Genomic DNA, 12,214 nt, shown 5'->3' with positions numbered 1-12,214 from the left:
CATCAGTTCAAATAATGATAACATAGAATTTATTGTCGTTCTTTGCAAATCAAAGAACTGTTGTTTTTTTTTACAATTTTGGTTTGGATACATAAAGGATCACAAAGGGAAACTGATATCTTTTTTCTATAATTCAAATAACAGTTTCATGATTTTTGTTTGTTTTTTTTTTTTTTTTGTTTTTTTTTATATGTGCTCAAGTGTTTCAGCGATGATCCTTTTGTGCTGGATTTTGTACTGAATAAACTTTAGTTAGTTAGTTTCTATACTAATTTTTTTATTAAATGGCTATCCGCAATATGTTTAATGAGATCATTTAGTCTGAGTTGTTTGGGTTGAGTATCAAGAAAGAAAACAAATTCTGCTGTGTGCAGCATAAACACGAAAATTTTGATAATTACATGGCAGAGGGAGAGGGCAGGACTTTTTAGGGACGTCGGGATCGGGTGTTTTTAAGCTCGGAAAATTTTGATAATTACATGGCAGAAGGAGAGGGCTTGACTTTTTAGGGACGTCGGGATCAGGTGTTTATAAGCTCGGGATTTCGGGATTGACCCTTTCGGGATCCAAGATTTATTTTTTCTAATTTCGGGATGTCGGGATTTAAATTTCTGTAAATTCGGGACCTCGATTATTTAGATCTAGAGTTTTTTTTTTTTTATTACAGACAGTTTTTGTACTAGTGTAAATTGATTTTATATTTTTATGTTATATATTAAGTAAAAATATGTTGAATTTATATGTAGTAGTTTTAGACAAAACCGATTGAAAATCTGATTGAAAAAAATACCATTTACCTGAATGGTCTCAAATATTAGATAGTAATAGATAGTAGAGAAACAACAGTCATATCACATCCCATATAATAAATAATAAGAGATGTTTCTGGAATTACGTATATCAAAATATTTAAGTTTAGTGCTTTTCGGTAAAATCCTATTTATTACAGAAATTCAACCTAAAACAAAGACATCTTTTTAAATAACAAGATACCTAAGTCGGAAGAATGAATATTCTAATTAATGATTAAAAAAAGGAAGCTGAAAATATCCAGTGGCGTAGCTTGCCTTCTGTTCATACCGAGGCAGGGGGTCAGGGGGGGGGGGGGGGGCACAGTTGCTGTTCAATGTTATTTCATCATAATAATGTTTATTATATGCCTTACTATCTATACTCAAAGCTATAAAAATAACAAAATACGACGGTGAAGGTATCACATTAGACAACCAATGAAAAGTCAGTTTCCTGACTTGCTAGCAGTTACAAAAAGCAGGAACATATGTACATATATATGTATATTGTCATACTGTTCCCAGCAGAAAGCCAGCTCAAATGCCTAATGTCTCCCAATATATTTCCAAGCCGTAGTACACTCTAATATAGTTGGCTGTACATCACACGTCATATCACAAGATATCACGACCTTGCTCGGTGGATAGAAGAAACCTGTACAAAATGTTCAATACAGAAAAAAAACGCAAACATTAAGGTTTATTTGTAATAAGTTTAGTGATGATAATATGTTTGGTCGTAGGTTACGAATCAACGAATTATAGATAATCACCACAAAATGACTGCTGGATTGAACAAACGAATTTCAGGATAAACAAGGAGAAAAACATATGCTATATGTAAAGTGTAGCACGGCACTTGTTTTGGTGGTGTATTCCTTCGAAGGTCTTGAAATTACATATTGAATGATTTTTAACTTTTTTTTCATTCACGATGAACATGCCAACCGGGGAATAACTAAGATTTACTTTATTCTGAAGTCTTCATTATAAATGAACAGCATTCGGTTGATTTTTTTTTTATATATATACAAACTGACATTATGTATTAACTAACAGACATATTTCTCTGGAATTAGTGATTCCTTTAAATATTTTAAATTCCCTGCTTGTGAAAACGTACTATGAATTTAAAATAGCGAGAATAAAACTTCAGAACCACAACATATAAATTATTTTCTGTGCACTATAATATATATATAAATGTAAATGCATATTTTGTTTTGTTTAGTACCAAAGTCAATGAACATAGTCGTAGGGGAACATGTCAACGGTTATAAATGAGGGTTTGAATGCTTAGAATGGGATTATCAAATATTTATTTTTTAATCATTGTCACCAATAATTTGATTTTCCTTTATTTTATAAGTTAGCACCATTTTAAATCCATATTCTTTCAAATTTAAATTAATTTCAGGACCGATTTTTCTGTTTTCTTAAAACCTCACCCAGGCCCTCATATACTAGAAATTATTCTGACACAAAATAAACTAATTGACCTAATTCAATGGTAAAGTGATTTGATCGGGTGACTCGTGAGTTGCATCCTCATCTATTCTACTCACTGTTTTCGCTTGCAATTAATTAATGGGGTAGGACAAAATAAATCTGTTGTCGATTTCGGCTATTGGTACTTTACGGAACGGAACGGAACGGAACGGAACGGAACGGAACGGAAAGGAATTTCATTTAAGGTATCCAAAGGGGCATTTATCAAAATTTCGAAAAATCTTTAAAACAAAACAAACTTTAAAATTTCTGTGTTTTACGGTTTTCCATATACAAATAACATAAATGTATACTTAATCTCATCTTCACAGGTGAAATGTGTAATAATGTATAACATCGGAAAATATTCTGTAGATGAATATGTCGGATTGTCCTGATAAATTATCATGAAATTAACGCATTTGCAAGTCATGCATTATGATATCTAGACTGACTTCACGTCGTCCTTGATTAGAGACAGTGATCAAAATGAATCTGATTTAAACTTTTTAATTTATTTTTCCGTTCCGTTCCGTTCCGCAAAGTACCAATTGCTCTGAGGAATTGGTATTTAACGGAAAAAACGGAAACAGACATCTTTAATGTAATTAAAGCAGTATGATAAAAAAAAATTGTCTGACACCTCTTTTTGCATGAGTGGTATGTGTTTAAGATAGCATTTTCGACTTGATCAATAATAAAAAATTTAACACAAAGGCAGGTTACACAAAAAGTCTTTCTCCTTCCATCGGTAATTATATTTTAAAAAAGAGGCCTTCAACAGCCCGTTCCGACGATGATTAGAGACAGTGATCAAGTTGAATCTGATGTAAACTTTTTAATTTATTTTTCCGTTCCGTTCCGTTCCGCAAAGTACCAATTGCTCTGAGGAATTGGTATTTAACGGAAAAAACGGAAACAGACATATTTAATGTAATTAAAGCAGTATGATAAAAAAAAATTGTCTGACACCTCTTTTTGCATGAGTGGTATGTGTTTTAGATAGCATTTTCGACTTGATCAATAATAAAAAATTTAACACAAAGGCAGGTTACACAAAAAGTCTTTCTCCTTCCATCGGTAATTATATTTTAAAAAAGAGGCCTTCAACAGCCCGTTCCGACGATGATTAGAGACAGTGATCAAGTTGAATCTGATGTAAACTTTTTAATTTATTTTTCCGTTCCGTTCCGTTCCGCAAAGTACCAATTGCTCTGAGGAATTGGTATTTAACGGAAAAAACGGAAACAGACATCTTTAATGTAATTAAAGCAGTATGATAAAAAAAATTGTCTGACACCTCTTTTTGCATGAGTGGTATGTGTTTTAGATAGCATTTTCGACTTGATCAATAATAAAAAATTTAACACAAAGGCAGGTTACACAAAAAGTCTTTCTCCTTCCATCGGTAATTATATTTTAAAAAAGAGGCCTTCAACAGCCCGTTCCGACGATGATTAGAGACAGTGATCAAGTTGAATCTGATGTAAACTTTTTAATTTATTTTTCCGTTCCGTTCCGCAAAGTACCAATTGCTCTGAGGAATTGGTATTTAACGGAAAAAACGGAAACAGACATCTTTAATGTAATTAAAGCAGTATGATAAAAAAAAATTGTCTGACACCTCTTTTTGCATGAGTGGTATGTGTTTTAGATAGCATTTTCGACTTGATCAATAATAAAAAATTTAACACAAAGGCAGGTTACACAAAAAGTCTTTCTCCTTTCATCGGTAATTATATTTTAAAAAAGAGGCCTTCAACAGCCCGTTCCGACGATGATTAGAGACAGTGATCAAGTTGAATCTGATGTAAACTTTTTAATTTATTTTTCCGTTCCGTTCCGTTCCGCAAAGTACCAATTGCTCTGAGGAATTGGTATTTAACGGAAAAAAACGGAAACAGACATCTTTAATGTAATTAAAGCAGTATGATAAAAAAAAATTGTCTGACACCTCTTTTTGCATGAGTGGTATGTGTTTTAGATAGCATTTTCGACTTGATCAATAATAAAAAAATTAACACAAAGGCAGGTTACAGAAAAAGTCTTTCTCCTTCCATCGGTAATTATATTTTAAAAAAGGGGCCTTCAACAGCCCGTTCCGACGGTGATTAGAGACAGTGATCAAGTTGAATCTGATGTAAACTTTTTAATTTATTTTTCCGTTCCGTTCCGTTCCGCAAAGTACCAATTGCTCTGAGGAATTGGTATTTAACGGAAAAAACGGAAACAGACATCTTTAATGTAATTAAAGCAGTATGATAAAAACAAGTCAGACCCTTCTTTTTTGAATGAGTGGTAAGTGTTTTAGATAGCATTTCGACTTGATCAATATTTAAATAAACAGCTGCGCCATGAGCGCATGATACGCCCGTCGTCTTGTGAAAAAACATAAATCTTTTTTGAATAACACAGGGTTGTACAGGATGTCATGCTTAGTATATCCTGACTCATTCCTTATTCCCGCTCAATAGGAAGATTGTACAAGATGTATTTGGAAACCCGACGCAACATTAGCCTGTTAAGTTTTAAGCAATAGAGATACAGCGCAACATGTGAAAAAAACCTCTTTTTTTACAAAAAACTCAATAACTCGAAAATATAAAAATGAATCATCACCAAAAAGTATACAGATCTTTAGATTAATATAACAAAGAAGTGTGTAAAGTTTTAAGCAATAATCATAAATCGTTTTTGAGATATGGTGCGACATGTAACCCCCCCCCCCCCTTTTTTTTTTACAAAATACTCAATAACTCAAAAATGAAATTTTGAATCATCACCAAAAAGTATACAGATATTAAGATTAATATAACTAAGAAGTATTTAAAGTTTTAAGCCATAATCAAGAATCGTTTTTGAGATGCGGTGCTACATGTGAAAAAAACACACCCCTGTTTTAGTTACAAAGTGCCGTAACTCAAAAAGTTGTAATCTTATTTTCACAAAAAAGTATACAGATCATTTTACCATCATAAGAAACAACTATGTTAAGTTTCATGAAATTTGGATAAGTCGTTCTCAAGTTACGGTGCGACATGTTTACACCGGACAGACGGACAGACGGACGGACGGACGGACGGACACTGGACATTTGTATACCATAATACGTCCCGTCAAAATTGACGGACGTATAAAAAATAACACAAAGACAGGTTAGACAAAAGGTCTTTCTACTTCCATTGGTAATTATAAATTAAAAAAGGGGCCTTCCGAAGATGATTAGAAACAGTGATCAAGTTGAATCTGATTTCCGTTCCGTTCCGCAAAATACCAATTGCGAGGAATTGGTATTTAACGGAATCGAACGGAAACAGTCATCTGTAATGTAATAAAAGCAGTCTTGATAATATCAGTGCAAAGTTTTTAAAAATTACTTCTCATCTTATTTCAGTTCCCTTATGTCAAATTTTTAATTCAAGCATTAAAAAATCAGTTTATCCATCATTATTCAAACTAGCTAAAGTCATACCAGTTTTTGAAAATAAATGTTAAAAAATGATGTATTTAATTACAGACCAATTGCATTTTTACAATTAGTATCTAAAATACTTGAGAGACACGTAAAAACTTATTTAATGAACTATACGGACACATATAATCTGTTGTATGTCCTGCAATCAGGTTTTCGTTCGAACCATTCCTGTCAAACTGCCATGACAACTTTGTTAGATAAATGGTTAAAAGCAATTGATGAAGGCGAATTAGTGGGAGCAGTATTTCTGGATCTTTGTAAAGCTTCTGATGTTCTTCATCATAAACTGCTCCTCCAGAAATTACAAAAATACAGATTTTCTTATTCTTCACTGCACTGGCTTACTTCATATCTAACTGATAGACAGCAGATTGTATACATTTCAAATACTTTTTCAGGTGTATTAAAAGTAAAAACAGGTGTACCTCAAGGGTTCGTTTAAGGTCCCATATTATTCTTATTATTCATTAATTTTTTGCCTTTGTGTAATCCAAATCATAACAGTGATCTTTTGGCTGATGATAGTACTATTTCTGTTACTGGTAAAAACAAAAGTTGTATAGCCAGACACTAAATACTGTGTTAGAAAATATTTCTCATTGGTGTGATGAAAACAAAATGTTAATCAATGTATCCAAAACAAAGAAAATGTGTTTATGTTCAAAACACAAACTTTCTGTCATGTGTAATGAACCTTTTAATATCTTCATTAATAATCAATATATTAATGAAAGTCAGCGTGAACAAGTCCTTGGTATTTTTGTGGACGCAACTCTGTCTTGGTCTGATCATATCAAATAATTTTTATGTTATTAAAAACTTTAAGGTAAATTCTTCCTTTAGCTCTACTAAAAAGGATCAAGAAATATTTAAATCATAATGCAAGAATTTTATTTTATAATGCATACATTCTTCCAAATTTTGACTACTGTTGTTCAATATGGGGCATCTGTAACACATTTTCAATCGACAGTTTGCTTAAATTACAAAAAAGGGAAGCTAGAATTATTTTAAATGAACACGATTTTCAAAAACCATCTGTTGAACTTTTTAAAGAATCTGGAATAATTCCAGTAAATACATGAAATAGAATATTATACCACAAGTCCTTATTAATGTATGAATAAAACAATGGATTGGTACCCCAATACTTGTCAAATCTTATTGTAACTACAAATAGCAAACAGTCATACAGTACTCGACTCTCATTTTCAGATAATTGTATTGTTCCAAAATCAAATACAGAATTATACAAACCAAGCTTTTCTTTTAGTGGTCAAAAGGTGTGGAATTCACTATCCAAAGAAATCAAAAAATCAAAAAAATGTATCGTCATTCAAGTATACTTACAAATCATTATATATTTTAACAATAAAACTCAAAACACTATCATGTAATCCGTTTTGTTCATGTATTTGTTTATGTAATTTAATATTTATACTATTATTCATCATTGTGTATTGCTAGATTGATTTGGTTTATATCAACCGTGCAAGGGCTTTTGTCAAGGTCGTTAAAAAAAAACCCGTAGTAGTAGATTATGTTTATTCATGTTGTTAATATTGTGTCTATAGAGAGCCTTATTGAAAATTGATTTAATGTTTTTTTTCGTAAATAAATATGTTGATTCTGAATAGAAAAAATAAATAATTTGGCCAGCAAAGGGAGAAAAAAAATTTTGACAGAGGATATTTACCATAAAAAATAATGTTAAATTTGAAAAAAATAATTTGTCGCGCCACTTCCCAAAAATAAAAATAAAATGCGCGCATGCCTCCCCCTCTGCAAGTTAAATGGTCCGTCCCTAAAGATCATATAAAATGTGTCGATACGTTGCTTATAAGGATCTGAAAACGCTCAATTTTACTTTCTGTTTAAAGATCTTTTGAGGTTCTCTTAATTTGTCGGATTAATACACACTTTTAAAATTTGAAAGCTTAAATTTTTATTAGCTGATGTAAAAACTACCAGGACAGAAAGTAAAACGGAGTGTTGTCAGATCCTTGTACGCAAACTTTTTAAGAGTAGACACGGGATTTGAATTTTGATTTAATTTGGTTTGAAAATAAATAAAAATTTATGTGTTAATCTTCTTTGTTTATCCTACTATAAATTTCATGATTCTTCTTTTGGAAATAAATTCAATCAACGATGACAGAAGGAATGTTCATGTAATATTATACTTGCCTGACGACGACAGAAGGAAACTGGAATCGCAGAGCCAATGCAGTGTAGTCTATATAAACATAGCAGACATAATGGGTATGATTACAAATGAGACAACTTTTATCAAAAGACGAACTAATAAAGATGTATACCCCAATAAAACATCGTATGCCTAATGGCATTCAACAATGAACAAAGCACATCCAATATAGTAAGTTATAAGAGACCCCTTTACTTGCACTCACTACTAAATGTAAACCAATAAAAAGCGAGAAAAACAGCGTTTCCGGTTTCTAGAAAAAAAAGCAATAAACAAATATAACACGCATAATTAAAAGCTGCCGATTTCAGATCTTGATCTATATAATGAGGCGCTGTTCAAGTCGCCGTGATCGCTCTATCCCCTCAAGAGCAATGGTGTAATAGTACAACTTGTTTATCTGTTTAATATTAGATCGCCCATGTTAAGAGTTGTGTACATATATTTGAGGTGTTCAGAAACAGCAAAGATAATTGTTATCATTATTAGAGAAGACTTTTTCACTATACAAATTTCTATTTAGTTGAGCACTCTTAAATAATTGTTAAAAGTTTGGCAAAAACAGATCCTCTCCTAAGAAACTTTTTAACAAGAGAAACGTTTTAAATAGCTCTGATTTCTTATGTTAGCATGCTACAATAAATATAGATTACATGGATGTTTGCTGGGCGATATTCATGCATTGGTTTTATACATTTTAGTCATTTTGTTGGAAGATTTGTTATTTTCATCTAAAAAACTTAAAAAGTTTACATCAGATTCAACTTGATCACTGTCTCGTCGGGACGGGCTGTTGAAAGCCTCTTTTTTTAAAATATAATTACCGATGGAAGGAGAAAGACTTTTTGTGTAACCTGCCTTTGTGTTAAATTTTTTATTATTGATCAAGTCGAAAATGCTATCTAAAACACATACCACTCATGCAAAAAGAGGTGTCAGACAATTTTTTTTTATCATACTGCTTTAATTACATTAAAGATGTCTGTTTCCGTTTTTCCGTTAAATACCAATTCCTCAGAGCAATTGGTACTTTGCGGAACGGAACGGAACGGAAAAATAAATTAAAAAGTTTACATCAGATTCAACTTGATCACTGTCTCTAATCATCGTCGGAACGGGATGTTGAAGGCCTCTTTTTTAAAATATAATTACCGATGGAAGGAGAAAGACTTTTTGTGTAACCTGCCTTTGTGTTAAATTTTTTATTATTGATCAAGTCGAAAATGCTATCTAAAACACATACCACTCATGCAAAAAGAGGTGTCAGACAATTTTTTTTTTATCATACTGCTTTAATTACATTAAAGATGTCTGTTTCCGTTTTTTCCGTTAAATACCAATTCCTCAGAGCAATTGGTACTTTGCGGAACGGAACGGAACGGAAAAATAAATTAAAAAGTTTAAATCAGATTCAACTGGATCACTGTCTCTAATCATCGTCGGAACGGGCTGTTGAAGGCCCCTTTTTTAAAATATAATTACCGATGGAAGGAGAAAGACTTTTTGTGTAACCTGCCTTTGTGTTAATTTTTTTATTATTGATCAAGTCGAAAATGCTATCTAAAACACATACCACTCATGCAAAAAGAGGTGTCAGACAATTTATTTTATCATACTGCTTTAATTACATTAAAGATGTCTGTTTCCGTTTTTTCCGTTAAATACCAATTCCTCAGAGCAATTGGTACTTTGCGGAACGGAACGGAACGGGAAAATAAATTAAAAAGTTTACATCAGATTCAACTTGATCACTGTCTCTAATCATCGTCGGAACGGGCTGTTGAAGGCCTCTTTTTTAAAATATAATTACCGATGGAAGGAGAAAGACTTTTTGTGTAACCTGCCTTTGTGTTAAATTTTTTATTATTGATCAAGTCGAAAATGCTATCTAAAACACATACCACTCATGCAAAAAGAGGTGTCAGACAATTTTTTTTTATCATACTGCTTTAATTACATTAAAGATGTCTGTTTCCGTTTTTCCGTTAAATACCAATTCCTCAGAGCAATTGGTACTTTGCGGAACGGAACGGAACGGAAAAATAAATTAAAAAGTTTACATCAGATTCAACTTGATCACTGTCTCTAATCATCGTCGGAACGGGATGTTGAAGGCCTCTTTTTTAAAATATAATTACCGATGGAAGGAGAAAGACTTTTTGTGTAACCTGCCTTTGTGTTAAATTTTTTATTATTGATCAAGTCGAAAATGCTATCTAAAACACATACCACTCATGCAAAAAGAGGTGTCAGACAATTTTTTTTTTATCATACTGCTTTAATTACATTAAAGATGTCTGTTTCCGTTTTTTCCGTTAAATACCAATTCCTCAGAGCAATTGGTACTTTGCGGAACGGAACGGAACGGAAAAATAAATTAAAAAGTTTAAATCAGATTCAACTGGATCACTGTCTCTAATCATCGTCGGAACGGGCTGTTGAAGGCCCCTTTTTTAAAATATAATTACCGATGGAAGGAGAAAGACTTTTTGTGTAACCTGCCTTTGTGTTAATTTTTTTATTATTGATCAAGTCGAAAATGCTATCTAAAACACATACCACTCATGCAAAAAGAGGTGTCAGACAATTTATTTTATCATACTGCTTTAATTACATTAAAGATGTCTGTTTCCGTTTTTTCCGTTAAATACCAATTCCTCAGAGCAATTGGTACTTTGCGGAACGGAACGGAACGGGAAAATAAATTAAAAAGTTTACATCAGATTCAACTTGATCACTGTCTCTAATCATCGTCGGAACGGGCTGTTGAAGGCCTCTTTTTTAAAATATAATTACCGATGGAAGGAGAAAGACTTTTTGTGTAACCTGCCTTTGTGTTAAATTTTTTATTATTGATCAAGTCGAAAATGCTATCTAAAACACATACCACTCATGCAAAAAGAGGTGTCAGACAATTTTTTTTTTATCATACTGCTTTAATTACATTAAATATGTCTGTTTCCGTTTTTTCCGTTAAATACCAATTCCTCAGAGCAATTGGTACTTTGCGGAACGGAACGGAACGGAAAAAAAAATTAAAAAGTTTAAATCAGATTCAACTGGATCACTGTCTCTAATCATCGTCGGAACGGGCTGTTGAAGGCCCCTTTTTTAAAATATAATTACCGATGGAAGGAGAAAGACTTTTTGTGTAACCTGCCTTTGTGTTAATTTTTTTATTATTGATCAAGTCGAAAATGCTATCTAAAACACATACCACTCATGCAAAAAGAGGTGTCAGACAATTTATTTTATCATACTGCTTTAATTACATTAAAGATGTCTGTTTCCGTTTTTTCCGTTAAATACCAATTCCTCAGAGCAATTGGTACTTTGCGGAACGGAACGGAACGGAAAAATAAATTAAAAAGTTTACATCAGATTCAACTTGATCACTGTCTCTAATCATCGTCGGAACGGGCTGTTGAAGGCCTCTTTTTTAAAATATAATTACCGATGGAAGGAGAAAGACTTTTTGTGTAACCTGCCTTTGTGTTAAATTTTTTATTATTGATCAAGTCGAAAATGCTATCTAAAACACATACCACTCATGCAAAAAGAGGTGTCAGACAATTTTTTTTTATCATACTGCTTTAATTACATTAAATATGTCTGTTTCCGTTTTTTCCGTTAAATACCAATTCCTCAGAGCAATTGGTACTTTGCGGAACGGAACGGAACGGAAAAATAAATTAAAAAGTTTACATCAGATTCAACTTGATCACTGTCTCTAATCGTCGTCGGAACGGGCTGTTGAAGGCCTCTTTTTTAAAATATAATTACCGATGGAAGGAGAAAGACTTTTTGTGTAACCTGCCTTTGTGTTAAATTTTTTATTATTGATCAAGTCGAAAATGCTATCTAAAACACATACCACTCATGCAAAAAGAGGTGTCAGACAATTTTTTTTTATCATACTGCTTTAATTACATTAAAGATGTCTGTTTCCGTTTTTTCCGTTAAATACCAATTCCTCAGAGCAATTGGTACTTTGCGGAACGGAACGGAACGGAAAAATAAATTAAAAAGTTTAAATCAGATTCAACTGGATCACTGTCTCTAATCATCGTCGGAACGAGCTGTTGAAGGCCCCTTTTTTAAAATATAATTACCGATGGAAGGAGAAAGACTTTTTGTGTAACCTGCCTTTGTGTTAAATATTTTATTATTGATCAAGTCGAAAATGCTATCTTAAACACATACCACTCATGCAAAAAGAGGTGTCAGACAATTTATTTTATCATACTGCTTTAA

This window comes from Mytilus edulis, chromosome 13 (assembly GCF_963676685.1).
Source record: "Mytilus edulis chromosome 13, xbMytEdul2.2, whole genome shotgun sequence".
NCBI lineage: Eukaryota > Metazoa > Mollusca > Bivalvia > Mytilida > Mytilidae > Mytilus > Mytilus edulis.
Note: the sequence above shows the minus strand (reverse complement) of the source record.